The sequence below is a fragment of the Bos javanicus genome, chromosome 9 (genome assembly GCF_032452875.1).
Source record: "Bos javanicus breed banteng chromosome 9, ARS-OSU_banteng_1.0, whole genome shotgun sequence".
In the NCBI taxonomy this organism is placed as follows: Eukaryota; Metazoa; Chordata; class Mammalia; order Artiodactyla; family Bovidae; genus Bos; species Bos javanicus.
The window spans coordinates 15,198,902-15,212,559 of record NC_083876.1 but is presented as its reverse complement, the minus strand read 5'-3'; the positions used below and the strand labels follow the sequence as shown (position 1 = coordinate 15,212,559).

The 13,658-nt window shown below is 38.7% G+C and overlaps 1 protein-coding gene across 4 annotated transcripts in view; it reads left to right on the top strand.

The window, feature by feature from the left end:
• The first annotated feature begins 7,273 nt into the window (after positions 1-7,273).
• The window catches only part of FILIP1 (filamin A interacting protein 1), a 221,516-nt gene continuing 215,131 nt past the window's right edge, over positions 7,274-13,658 (top strand). For all 4 annotated transcript variants that reach the window (XM_061427232.1, XM_061427230.1, XM_061427229.1 and 1 more), the window contains exon 1: positions 7,274-7,863. The gene's annotated coding sequence lies outside the window, so the exon portion shown is untranslated. The remainder of the gene's footprint in view (positions 7,864-13,658) is intronic.

The following is a 13,658-nucleotide window of genomic DNA, read 5'->3' as shown; positions in this document are numbered from 1 at the left end:
ACTTTTGATCTCAGTCCCTAATAGTGTGTCTTTAATATTAATCCAGTTGTCTTCTTAGTTAGGTCATGACATCAGGGGAATTCCATGTGTTTTCCAAGTAAAGACTCACTTGGATCCAAAGAGTTCAGTTCATAGAGATATTTTAAGATGACAGTCACATTAATATTAATAATGAAAAGAATAACTAGCATTTATTGAATATCTACTTATGTGTCTGACAGTAAGCACCATTTTGAAGACATTTTATTATAGGAAACTTAAGTGTGAGAGTAGAGAGAATGCTGTGATGAATACCCATTGCACAGTTCAATAACTGTCAGATTATGGCCAGCCTTGTTTCATTAGCCTCTCCCCACTTCTTTCCCTCCCCTCACACTACATTGTTTTGCAGGAAATTCCAGATATCATTTTATTTTATCTGTAAATATTTCAGAAGATATGAACTCTTAGGAATTATATAGTTAAAATTATTTTAATTAAAAATTTTTTTACTAAATGGCAACCCACTCCAGTGTTCTTGCCTGGAGAACCCCAGGGATGGGGGAGCCTGGTGGGCTGCCATCTATGGGGTCGCACAGAGTCGGACACGACTGAAGCGACTTAGCAGCAGCAGCAGCAGCAATATTCAGACAAAAAATACATAAATCATATGTGTACGGCTTAATATTTTTGCAAATTGAATGCATTGGTACATCTAGAACATCAGCAGTACCACAGAAGGCCCCCTGTCCATTTCCAGCTGTGTCCCCACCACCCAAGGGTAACTATTATCTCGCGTTCCAGCCCCAGAGACTAGTTCTGCCTGTCTTTGAACTTGGTATGTATGGACTCACACAGGGCACTTACTGTTTGGGGTCTGGCTTCTTTCATTTAACATTTTGCTTGAGTGATTTATCTGTATTTTTATATGTTCATCCTCATTACTGTATAGAATGCTGTTGTCCAATTTGTGCCACAGTGTAACCATTCCGTTGTAGAAAGCATTTGGGGAGTTTCTAGTGTTTGCTTCTTATGAACAGTCTTAACTTCTTTTATTAATCTTACAGAACGGGAAAAGGAGGCTTGTGTAAAATAAAATAATTTGCTAAGTTCACACAGGTAATAAAGCAGTGCAGTCTTAATTCAAACTAGCTTTGCCTGACTCCAGAGTCAGAGGTCTTAACTACCGTGCTTTCATTTTTTTTTTTTCCAGTTAACTATAATTATCTACAAAGTGTGTATCTATACAAACCCATAAGCTTTATGGAGAAAAGCGCATTATTTTGCATGGCTTCGTTGCCCCCAGTCACTGGTTTTCCTATTCTGTGTCTATTTCTTGGAGAGGAAATATCTCATTCCATTGAAAGTTTTGTTAAAATTTATTCATTACAACTGAGATTTAGAGTATCGAGCAACAGTGGGGGATGACTCTAGAATAGGAAAGGAAGAAGGAAACACACTCAGGCAAATGCTATCTGACCTTGTCAAAAAATAAGATGCTTGTGAATCGTATGCATATGCAGAACATGGTCTTATCGTAACTCTCAGGGTTAAGTTCTACTAACCTACTTTCAAGCACATAAACAGGGAAGTAGGGATTTTAGTGTCTAATACACGCATGTAAACTGCTTACTGTGCTCAGTTCAGTTCAGTCGCTCAGTCATGTCCGACTCCTTGCGATCCCATGGACTGCAGCATGCCAGGCTTCCCTGTCCGTCACCAACTCCCGAAGCTTGCTCAAACTCATGTCCGCTAGTTGGTGATGCCATCCAACCATTTCATCCTGTGTTGTCCCCTTCTCCTCCTGCCTTCAATCTTTCCCAGTATCAGGGTCTTCTCCAATGAGTCACTTCTTCGCATCAGGTGGCCAAAGTATTGGAGCTTCTGCTTCAGCATCAGTCCTTCCAATGAGTATTCAGGACTGATTTCCTTTAGGATGGACTGGTTGGATCTCCTTGCAGTCCAAAGGACTTTCAAGAGTCTTCTCCAACACCACAGTTCAAAAGCATCAATTCTTTGGCACTTAGCCTTCTTTATGGTCAGACTCTCACATCCATACATGACTACTGGAAAAACCATAGTTTTGACTAGATGGACCTTTGTCGGCAAAGTAATGTCTCTGTTTTTTAATATGCTGTCTAGATTGGTCATAGCTTTTCTTCCAAGGAGCAAGCATCTTTTAATTTCACAGCTGCAGTAACCATCTGCAGTGATTTTGGAGCCTGAGAAAATAAAGTCTGTCATTGTTTTCATTGTTTCCCCATCTTTTTGCCATGAAGTGATGGGACCAGATGCCATGATCTTAGTTTTTTGAATATTGAGTTTTAAGCCAGCTTCTTCTCTCTCCTTTCATCCAGAGGCTCTTTAGTTCCTCTTCACTTTCTGCCATAAGGATGGTGTCATCTGAATGTCTGAGGTTATTGCTATTTCTCCCAGCAATGTTGATTCCAGCCTGTGCTTCATCCAGTGCAAAAATATTATTATCTTGTAACTTTTAGAACTTAGTCTTGCCTCTCTTTTTTTCTGAAGCTATTGGGAAAATAATTTAGTTGAATAATTTTATGAATAGATATAGGTGTGATACTATTTTATTTGTAAGTAGGACAGAGTAGTTATTCTATTATGAATGTAGATACTGCAATATATGTATCAGTACTATATCGTTTAAAGTTTAATAAAATCTAAATAGAACCATAGCTAGATTAACAGAAAATGCAACTATTTGAAAATTGTAAAACCTGACCATAGCAAATGTATCAGAATATCATTTTGATATCAAAGAACTGCTAAGTCACTTCAGTCATGTCCGACTCTGTGCGACCCCATAGATGGCAGCCCACTAGGCTCCCCCGTCCCTGGGATTCTCCAGGCAAGAACACTGGAGTGGGTTGCCATTTCCTTCTCCAATGCAGGAAAGTGAAAAGTGAAAGTGAAGTCGCTCAGTCGTGTCTGACTCTTAGCGACCCCATGGACTGCAGCCTACCAGGCTCCTCCATCCATGGGATTTTCCAGGCAACAGTACTGGAGTGGGGTGCCATTGCCTTCTCCAAAGAACTAGCTAATGTATAGTACTCCCTCCATCCCCATTATTTTTGTCTTTGAGAAGTTTTGGTTATGAATGCATAGCTCACAAACATTTTTCAATTGCTTATCAAACCATAGACCAGAATTATATTTTTAGAATGCAGTTTTAGAATTTCACTGAGCAGTGAACTCATTCATCACGCATTGTTTGTTTTAGAGAGAATACTGAACAGCTCATATCCTTTGCTTAAAAATAGACTTTTTTTTCCCCCTCAAAGCAATTATCTTCTTTTCAGTCCAATTTTCTCTTTTCTGGTATTCAACAAGACTTCAGTTCCAATAAACTATTCTTTTACTATGCTGATCATGAAATTATGCCACTTTTTTCAATCTGCCTCAAAGCTGTGAAATTTTAAGTGTATTTTTTTTTCTCAGAAGCATATATATTCAGGTACAATGTGGAGAAGTCTATATGTTTTGACTCTCAGTGACTGTTAAGAATAGGCCACAACTTTTTGGAACCAGATTCCCTAGTTCAAATCCTGTCTTTGTTACTTACTAACTTGTGACCTTGGACAAGTTACTTAATATTTCTATGCCTCAATTTTCTTATCTGTAAAAGGAGGGGTAATAATAATACCCACCTCACTGGGTTATTAGTAGATTTAAATAGGTTTGTATATGCTAGGCGGGCTTAGAACTCTGCATGGGCATTTTTATTACTATCTTGAATTCTATTACTTTTCCTTGAAATTTAAAAATATTATAAGTCTTTCTTTTTACAACTTTGAACATGCAGCTAATAATGACACTCTGTCCAAAGAGCCCAGAATGCATTTTCTGTAAGTTTATAGATAATATGCTCTAAAGTTTTCTCCATCTTTTCTTTAATCTATTGTATGTTCGCTTGCTCTTTCAATCATCCTTACTTATTGAACACACGACTCTAGGTGTTTGAGTATTCAGTAAGGAACAAACAGGAAACATTCTGTGCTTCCTGGGAGCTTATATTTCAGTCTTAAACCAGCTAATATGTGGTACAGACCATGTTTGGAAACTCCCCTTGTGAGCTGCACTCCCCAACCCCCAGTTGCCCTGAACATTGTTTCCAAGTCAAGGTCTATTTTTCTCTTCACTGCATATATTAAATAACAGAATTTTAACTTAAAAATCACTGTGCCTCTTAAAATGAACCATGTGGTAAATTTTGGTTTTAGAAATGGTTGTAGGCATAATGTGCCAAATCCTCTATTTGTTTCATCTGCTTTTTTTCTCACTGGTAACATTAATCTATCTTCTTACCAAGAAGTTTCATCATAATTCATTCTTGAAGTTGGAAAATTCAGCTTTAGTTGTAAGTTTATCAGAGCTTCTCAGAATGCTCACACTTAAGACTGGGAAAAAATGCAGCTGAATGGTAATACATTAAGAATATGGAAAAAAAAAAAAAAAGAATATGGGCTGAAAAATCAGTTCCTTGTTGACTGTATACAAAACACAAATCTCTAATAGTTCCTAATGGCACTACTTCCTCTGTGGATAATGAAGGAAATGCTTTTGTCTGAATAATCATTCCCAGGGGGTGGGAGGGAAGGCTTCAAAATAGATTCACTTTATAGAGAGAGAGAGTGTGTGTGTGTTTGTGTGTGTGTGAGCCTGTCTGTCTGTCTGTGTGAAAGAGAATGAGAGAGAGACTGATGAAGTTCCAAGTCAAACCAGCACACAAGTTACCGTAATTAAAGAACATGATTTGAAGGTAGCAACAGTATCTAATTATACGAAATACTCTCTATATTGTTGCATCTCACCACGTTTTAAAAATAGCTAACAGCGGACAATGAACAGCTAGTCCAAAGGTTAAAGAAAACAGCAGTGGGGACTAGGTTTTCATAAGAAAAGGAAAAAGACCCCACTAAAACTTGTGATTGTTTAGATGGTTAAGGAAGAAAGAAATAACTCTCTCTCTCATAATGGAAGTATCTAGATGATAAAGGCAAAGTGGGTTATTGCCCCTGTTTTTCTTGACTTTGGCTAACTTGCTTCTCTGCTTCCTTTTGGACTGGGGAAATTGGTAAAGTGAACTCCCAGGAGGTATGAAATATACATTCCCCAAGTCCTCTTTAGGGAATTGGGGGCCATTGCATGTGGCCTATGTGTGGCATGTGGGCATTTTTCGAACAATGATCTCCCCACAGCCCACCCCTTTGTAATGTTTCACAAAGTTCTCCTAGTGGTTCTAAACGGTCTCATAGCCCTGTCGCACACTTCCATTTCCTATTAGAAGCCTGTGGATAGATTATCTCTGAAAGATCCATTAGCGTTTTGGAAGCTAATTTCTTTTAAGAATGCTTTCATCTTTTTTTTCCATTGTAGTATAGTTGATAAGAATGCTTTCATCTTAATAGAAGTCTTTTTAAAAAAATCAAGGTTGGCCCAGACCCAGATGTACTAAGAATCTGAACAAACGAAATTTTATTCATTGTTGTTGTTCAGTTACTCAGTCCTGTCTGACTCTTTGCAACCCCATGGATTGCAGCAAGCCAGGTTTCCCTGTCCTTCACCATCTCCCAGAGCTTGCTCAAACTCCTGTCCATTGAGTTGGTGAAGCCATCCAACCATCTCATCCTCTGTCATCCCCTTCTCCTCCTGCCTTCAAACTTTCCCAGCATCAGGGTCTTTTCTAATGAGTCAGATTTTCACATCAGGTGGCCAAAGTATTAGAGCTTCAGCTTTAGCATTAGTCCTTCCAATGAATAGTTAGGATCGATTTCCTTTAGGATTGACTGGTTTGATCTCCTTGCAGTCTGAGGGACTCCCAAGAGTCTTCTCCAAGACCACAGTTCAAAAGCATCAATTCTTCAGTGTCCAGTCCTCTTTACGGTCCAACTCTCACATCCATACATGACTACTGGAAAAACCATAGCTTTGACTATAGGGACCTTTGCTGGCAAACTAATGTCTCTGCTTTTTTATGTGGATAGTACTAAATAAACTTTATATGTAGTAAATAGTACTACATAATGTCATAAGTAGTACTAAATGAATTAGTACTAAATATATGTACTAAATAATGTATTTATGTGTACTAAATTAATGCAGTAAAAGTACTAAATAAATTTTATATGTGAATAGCACTAAATAAATAAGGGAAAGAAGATGAATGCTGTTAGTGAGGTGGATGGCATGGGAACAGCTGAGACATTTTCTAATAGGTTGAGGTGTACGATCAGCTAGCATTGAAGGTCAGTGTCATTTCTTTAAAAAGAAGGATACACACACCCCTTGTGAAAAGTGGCAGCCTTTCCCAGACAGACATTAGGGTTCTCCAGCATATAAGCCTCTTGCTGCAAGTATGTAGTACTTAAAATATTAAATCTATGCCGTTACATGCCTCCTTGGTCCAAATTTAGTTTCCAAGTCAAAAGAAAGGATACCTTTAAACTGATAAAATTGTCTTAGGAAAGGGGTCAACACTTTTAGTGATTTTGATGAGATTTTTTTTGTCAGGGCAATATTCTCATGTGTTAGCCAATAGTGTGTGTGTGTGTGTGTCTGTCTGTCTGTCTCCCTTCCTTCTCTTAGCTCCTCTTACTGTTAATTCCACATGGGCAATTAGTAAGCCATTTCCGAGAATAGCCTTAAACACACATTTTTTCATGATTCTTAATCTTGACAGATTAGTGTTATTTTCTGACATAGAATAAAGCAAATAAAAATATCTGAAGGCATTCTTCATTTTGGAGTTCTGGGTAGAAGTGACCACTCTGGTTTTGGAGACTCGAGGGTTAATGATTAGACAAGGCTGTGAACAACCAGAGGTGTCTCAAGTCCTGGTTTTCCTGGAGCCTTCTCCATTTCTTGCTTTGAATGAATGATCTCAAGAAGAACACTAAGATTTTCCTTTCAAAAACGTTATGTTACAGACATTCCTTTATGATAAAACTACCTTAATAACAGTCAGGTATAAAAGCTGATTACGTCTGCGATGACAGTTATGAATGTAATTTCAATGTGTATGTAACACATCAATGGAAACAATTGCTTGGGACTGATCTCTTACTGTGAATTTCCCCAACGATCGCCTTACAGTTTGTTTGTTTGTTTTAAGACTTTTCTATCCAAGAAGGTTGATCTCAGAAAGCCTAATTGAGGAGAATATTGCTTTGGTAAATTGCTCTGCTCGAGGCAACTGCCACTGCTTCTTTTCTGATTTTAAAAACCTGAGTTCCAAATCACACTCGGCGTTTAAGGGCTTCCAGCAATAATTATGTCTGTGTCATGAGCAGCAGTCCTTAAAAGGGTCTGCCGTTTCCCCGCAATCTTTTCCGGGGCGAGCAGAGCCGTATCCACTGATAACCCGGCTGCCGAGGAACTGAGCAGAGCCGGCTCCAAACTTCTCAGCTGTTGACAGGCTTGACTTGCTGAGAACACTGGTTAAATATAGCACACGCGAGCTCAGCTCCTCGACAAAGTCATAGCTCTGACAGTGCTGTGAAGGGAGCAGAAGACGAGAAACCTAATCTCAGAAACCCAACAACACCTAGCAACAGTTGAAAAAACTTTTAAACAAAAGTCTGGGTGGGAGAGATACAACAGCCTCCAATTGCTGCTGATCGGGATTTCAGGGAGAAGGAGCCGCTTTCCCTTCTCTACTACTCCGTTTCCTGCATGACTTCAGCTATTGGCTAGTCCTAGGAAAGAAAAGTGGGAAAGCTTTTTCCTCTGTATTCTTTTGGGCTGGATGGTTTTCCAGGACTCCAGTCTCTCTTGGGCTGTGGGGCAAGCCACTGGGTTCTTCAAAGGATAAGCTACCTCCGTAAAGGACGTACCTTTGGTTTAGACGAGCTGCCTGCCAGTCAGGTAAGACTGAAATGCACAGCTACTTAACTCTCTTAAGACATTTCTGCTTCCACAAGAAGAGAGCTCTCTCTGACTCTGTGTTGTCTGTTTCCTTTGAGTCTCACTGTTCCACTACCTGATAACACATTTGAAACTGAGGACAATCACTGAATTGTTTTTTAAAGAATCAGAAAGTCATCTCTTTCTCAGAATTACCCGATCGCTTTTTAAACACAAAGATCGTTATGATGCTTTAATAGCCATCAAAGTATTTCTGCCAAGTGATCATTTTCTGGCAGGTAACAGAAATCTGACAAAGGACAACTTCACAGTCCTTTCGCAGTGAGGATGGCTAACCAATGGAGGGGATATTTTCCCTAGAAGCAAAAGCACTTTCATGTAATGAAACTCGCTGAGCAGCTCGTGCGGTAAATGAGAGGGAAGTCCTGTGTGTGTTTGTGTTGCTGTACTTTTGCCCTGCCGCTTCTCCCTTACCCGCCGTCTCTGATTACACTGGTACACCTTGTGCTAGTTCTGACCTCGTTACATTACAGTCACCCCAAGCGCTTCTGACGGGGCACAAGATATGCGTGGTTTCAAATCACTGCTTTTGCAGTTGTTGAATATAAACTATGCAGGAGAATGTTATTTTCTGTGTGTGGTTTTTGAGTAATTGCTTGTATACAGATAAGATACATCCTGATTTTTAAAACTCAAATTGAGTGTATTAGAAAAATTCTTTCTTAAGTTGCACATATTGGAGTATGAACGTGTTCACCATAGTGTGAAGGACATCCTCTTTTCATCTGTTGCATTGTCTTTGCTTCCAGGACTTGCCCTGCAGTTTTATCAGAATTGCTTAGAGTGATCAATATCACACTGACTCTGACAAAAGTTATGGCTGCACATTGATGACGTGGTTAGTTGATAACTTGTGTCTGTAGTTGGGTTGGATTTGCATAAGAAGTTTGTTCCTCTAGTTGAACATGATTGTTTGAATATTCTAAACCAAGGATAATTTCAAAGAAGATACAAATGCACATTTAAAAAACCAGTTGAGTCTATTTTGTCAACTTTAGAGAAATAATTTACCCAAGGCCAGTTTTGAACACATTGTTGACCAGAATGTATCAACTCTTCCAGTAAATGTTAAGAATGTTAAGAAAAACTAATTAAAGGTTGTATATCATATGCTCAGAAAAATGAAACAGCACATCATTTCAGTATGTATTATATTTCACGACTCTGATTGTGCCATTAGTTTACAAAGTAAATGCAGCTAATCATGTATTCTGTTGAAAGTTGGTGTCAGAGAATGAAACTTCTAATACTTTAGTGGAGATGCAGCATCTTTGTCTTTAAAGAGTTTTGAAAAATCTGAACTAAATGCTTTACATTTTTCTTGTTTTGATCTTAGGAAGGGTCACACTGTTGGCTTACAAATGTATGTGTACTGCCAAAATCTGCCAGTAGTAGGTTTTGGAGGCGGGTAATTTCTTTTGGAGTTGGTGGAACAGTGTGAGGATAACGGAGTGCAGCATTTGGCTCTGAGTGAAAGCCATGTTTCCTGATGGACTGAGTTTTGAGTATCATTGTCTTCATGACTGTAAGTTTACCCTTGAGAATCAAAAATAGCTCAGGTTAGAGCACGTGCTTTCCTCCAGTATATGAACAATCGACTGCATAGATTGTGTTCTCTTGTTCACTCAAGTTCACATTTCCGTGTTATTTTGGAGTCGTCCCTTTCCCCTTCACCATAAGAGATTTCACTGCTGTGTCTCCACCACCGTAAGATCTATTCCCTTCATCCTGGGTCTGGTGTGTATCAAGACAGTTCTGCTGCACTTCCCCCCCTCATTACCATGCAAACCACCTTGCACACGCTGTGGTTGTTTAGTCGCTAAGTTGTGTCTTTTGACTCTTTTCCACCCCATGGACTGTAGCCCCCTAAACTCCCCTGTACATGAGATTTCCCAGGCAAGAATACTGGAGTGGGTTGTCATTTCCTTCTACAGGGGATTTTCCCAACCCAGGGATCGAACCCTCATCTCCTGCTTGGCAGGTGGATTCTTAACCACTGAGCTACGTGGGAAGCCCCCCAACTACCCCATGACTGTGGGGTTAATTTTCCTGTGCTTGTCTCTTCTACTCCTCAGTTATCTTCTTTGACTTCTAGTTGCTGCCAAACACCTAGGCTGGGTATTTTGAAAACCTTCCATCATCTGGCACGTACTTAACTTTTCCAGTCTCAGCTCCCACTACTCAACAACAAATGTCCCTCTGCTTCAGATAGGTCAGATTTCAGGCCCTTCTCCAAACACCTGCATACCGTGCCTTTCAGTGCCCTGCCTCTGCCCATCTTGTGCCCTCCTGCCTGGAACACTTTTCCTCCCCTTTCCTGAAGACACTTTGTCCACTATTTAAAACTCACAGCAGTGGCTTCCCCTTTCACGGTGATTTCCTGGGGCATACCTGTTAGAAGTGATTCCCTCTTAGTTTGGATCTTTAGTGCTCTATTAGAACTAGGGTTTTTTGGAGTGGGGTTTGGGTTTCCCAGGTCGCCCAGAGGGTAAAGAATCCACCTGCAATGCAGGAGATGCAGGTTCAATCCCTGGGTCAGGAAGATCCTCTGGAAGAGGGTATGGCAACCCACTCTAGTATTCTTGCCTGAAGAATCCCCATGGACAGAGGAGTCTGGCAGGCTACAGTACATTGGGTTGCAAAGAATCAGACAGGACTGAAGTATCTGAGCACGCATGCATACACAGAATGGGGTTTACCTCTTTAAATTCAGAACAATTTTATGAAAGCGACCAGGTACAAGGCATTATCCTAAACACCCTTTGGCTCTGAAGCTGTTCCGTGCCATGCGTCTTGTGGATGTTCTATGAACAGTTTTCACTCTGGATTTCTAATGATGAGCATGAGAGAGCATATAGATTAGTATAAAATTAAGACAAGCCACTATAAATGTAGTTAATAGCTTTTTGTCTCAAAAATTTCTCAAGAAAGGTCTTCATAGTTTAACGAGCACAGAAAAATTACAAGTGATTGTAACTATGCTCATATACTTGATTGTGGAGATAATGTACACCTCAAGAAGGAAATAGGAAGGGGGACATATAAAGACTGTATGTATGTGTGTGTATGTATATATATATATATACATACATATATATACATACATATATATATACATATGTGTAAATATACATGCGTCTCCTGTGTATATACTTAGACTTCAAAATACTGTGACTTATATACTTTTATTGTCTTTTGGTACCAGATTCTATTTATAGTTACTTTTGGCACTATTCATTTAAATCATAATTCCTTCCATTTGTGGATCATCATGAATTAAAATCTGGCCTTGAACATTAAAATGTTTAAATATCGTGCTTATCTTTTAAAAAATTTCCCTCGATATTTTAAAGAGAGACATTTCTCAGTTTTATTTTAAATCACTTATAGCCTTTCTGTGTGAGATAAAGTGTGAATCCTGATTTTGAACGAATGTTTTTCTGTGTTCACCAAAAGAAAAGCATTCTCTTTATATTTTGACATAACCAAGGAAGTTAAAATTACTCTTTTAAATGGGTGTTCAGCAAGAACCACTATGGGATTTTCCCAATGAAATATATGAGGTATTTAATATATTCATTTAACAGTGCTTTCTTGGTGGTTATGATTTTTACTTATTCTTTTAAATTATTTATTCATTTGGCTGCACTGAGTCTTAGTTGTAGCATGTGAGATCTTTAGTTGTGGCGTGTGGGATCTAGTTCCCTGACCAGGGGTTGAACTCAAGCCCCCTGCATTGGAAATGCAGAATCTGAGCCACTGGACCACCAGGGAAGTCCCTTACTTATTCTTTAGAAGTGAAACTTTGTGGTAAAATATACATTCTGCTGCTAAGTAACTTCAGTCGTGTCCGACTCTGTGCGACCCCATAGAGGGCAGCCCACCAGGCTTCCCCGTCCCTGGGATTCTCCAGGCAAGAACACTGGAGTGGGTTGCCATTTCCTTCTCCAGTGCATGAAAGTGAAAAGTGAAAGTGAAGTCACTCAGTCGTGTCCGACTCTTCGAAACCCCACGGATTGCAGCCCACCAGGCTCCTCCGCCCATGGGATTTTCCAGGCAAGAGTACTGGAGTGGGGTGCCATTGCCTTCTCCAATACATTCTAAAGTAATGCTAATTATCTTTTTTGAAAGATGGGCATTTCTTCACAAAACAGGTACCCTAAGAAACAGAATTTTATAGAGCTTGTTTAATCAACATTTTCACTTATTTGTCTCCTAACATGTAAGTTTTAAAAAAGCATTATCATGGGAAGTGAATGGTAAGCTTAGGTTGAGATCTACTAATATTTCAGCAAAAAAGTTTAAAATTGGTAACACCTTATTAGAAAAATAACATTTAAAAACCTGCAACATACATTTGTTTATAAATTAATTATTTTAAGATATACAGCAATAGAATAAAAGCTAAGCTGATAAAATACATTTTGTTTCCTTAAAAAAATATATGTTTTGTTTCCTTATACTGTGTCTGAGTTGAAGAGCTAACAGAAAGGTTATGTCATGGACGTGGAGGTGACAGAAAAGGCTAATTGCATAGGGAAGTCAGATGGCCTGGATTCAGATTTCAGCTCACCATGCCCCTGGGCAAATTACCCCCTGTGTCTCAGTTTTCTCATCTGTAAAATGGGAATAATAATGCTATCTTCCTCAGAGTTGTTTGGAAAATTAAATGAGTTAATAAAACTTATATTTTCCCAATACTTTTCAATAAATTTAAGTTATTCTTTCTCTATTACTACGCCTTAAATATAGTTATCATTTCCTCTGTCAAATCAAATTCATAGATCATAGGAAAGGTGGAAGAATATATTGTTCAAATGTGGAATCCTGTTAGTGACATATTTTGTGGCTGAGTATTCTAAGAAGACATGATTTGAGCTCCAGCCAATAGTTTAGTATGGAATTTATATTTCAGTCCCTCCCTTCTCACTCAGCAGTGCGCTGTCTTATAGAATTATTACTAAGAAGGCCAAGAAATCATGCACAGCATAGACGGTACCCTGGTTTCTATATTTGCAGTTGGAGATAAAGTGTGTTTATACGTAGAGTTTGGGTGTCTCTTTTATAGCCAACGGTGCTTGGTAATGTGTGTAAGGGAGACTTCCTCCTTCAAGGAGGGATATATTATTAAATTTATCGCTCTTTATTTATTCCTTTAGATGTTTTGTTTTACTAACCTAGTAACAGATAAAAATGAAAAGACTGAAAAGGTCATTTTACACTACGTTCAACCTCACCAAATACAAGTGGATTCTTGCTGTTTATTGCCCTTAATCCTAGTCATTCTTCTTAAACATGACAAGAAAATATATTCCAAGGCAAAAAAAAAAGTGTTCCATTATAAAGATGTACAAGTATGTTATGGGCTGCTTATTATTCTGTGTATTTAACTTAACCAAAAATATATGAAGCACTCTTATAAGTGGAGAAGTTTCTTAGTAACTTTAGTGCCAACAAACCTTATGCGGGGTACTTACAGTTTAGACCTATCCATTTAGCTTTATTTTTTGTGATCGAAAGGATGAGTTTCTAAAAGATAAAGCAAATTGAATTTCAGAATGATCATTCTCTAGTGAAGACCTTGTTTTAGAAAGAAAGAAAAAGGAAAGGAAGGAAAGAAAAGGAAGAAAATAATAAGAGAAATTTGCTGGCTTTATAGAATACATTATAAAGATTCTAGAGCAAAAATATGGGAACCTCAGGAAAATGTACTGGATCATGTTCTTCTTTTTCCT